The 878-nt window shown below is 40.4% G+C and overlaps 1 protein-coding gene across 2 annotated transcripts in view; it reads right to left on the reverse strand.

The window, feature by feature from the left end:
• Positions 1 to 878, reverse strand: part of cunh5orf34 (chromosome unknown C5orf34 homolog) — an 8447-nt gene that overhangs the window by 2042 nt on the left and 5527 nt on the right. The gene's annotated exons all lie outside the window — the stretch shown is intronic.

Raw genomic sequence — 878 nt, forward strand, 5'->3', positions numbered from 1 at the left:
TTTAATACAAAGCGCCAAAAGCCAATCACACAGAGTACATTTTTCATTTAAAAATATGAGTTGCAGTGGGATGGGGGAAAAAACCCTGCCATAAAGTCTCGAGATATGTTTTTTTTTTCCCCAAAGTTAAACTTGCATTAATTTTACATGGCTTTCTAAACATGCGGCTCTTTTGTGCGAGATGCGAGTGCGACGGTGATAGACGTCCTTCTAGAAAATGCGCGAAATATGCATTCTGTGTGAACGGCTTGGTTTCAGTTTTGATGTAAACAAGATCTTCTCCGCATTGATCTTCTCTTTTTCCGCTATATTTTTAATGAACAACGCAGCAGCGCCGCATCTAGTGGCTTCAACTGGATAGGCTAACAAAAACATTATAATCCAACGACACTTACATCATCGCAACTTGTGCACCACTGATAAGGCTGCCAGACGCACACCTAAAATTCGAAAGCAACATTTTTTTGCAGTGGGATGGGGGAAAAAACCCCGCCATAAAGTCTCGAGATATGTTTTTTTTCCCCAAAGTTAAACTTGCATTAATTTTAAATGGCTTTCTAAACTTGCGGCTCTTTTGTGCGAGACGCGAGTGCGATGGTGATAGATGTCCTTCTAGAAAATGCGTGAAATATGTGTTTTGTGTGAACGGCTTGGTTTCAGTTTTGATGTAAACAAGATCTTCTCCGCATTGATGTTCTCTTTTTCCACAATATTTTTAATGAACAACGCAGCAGCGCCGCATCTAGTGGCTTCAACTGGATAGGCTAACAAAAACATTATAATGCAATGACACTTACATCGTCATCGCATCTCGTGCGCCACTGATAAGGCTGCCTCCTTAATGCACACCTAAAATTCGAATGCAACATTTTTGCATT

This window comes from Sinocyclocheilus rhinocerous, unplaced genomic scaffold, assembly GCF_001515625.1.
Source record: "Sinocyclocheilus rhinocerous isolate Xijiao unplaced genomic scaffold, SAMN03320098_v1.1 scaffold181, whole genome shotgun sequence".
NCBI lineage: Eukaryota > Metazoa > Chordata > Actinopteri > Cypriniformes > Cyprinidae > Sinocyclocheilus > Sinocyclocheilus rhinocerous.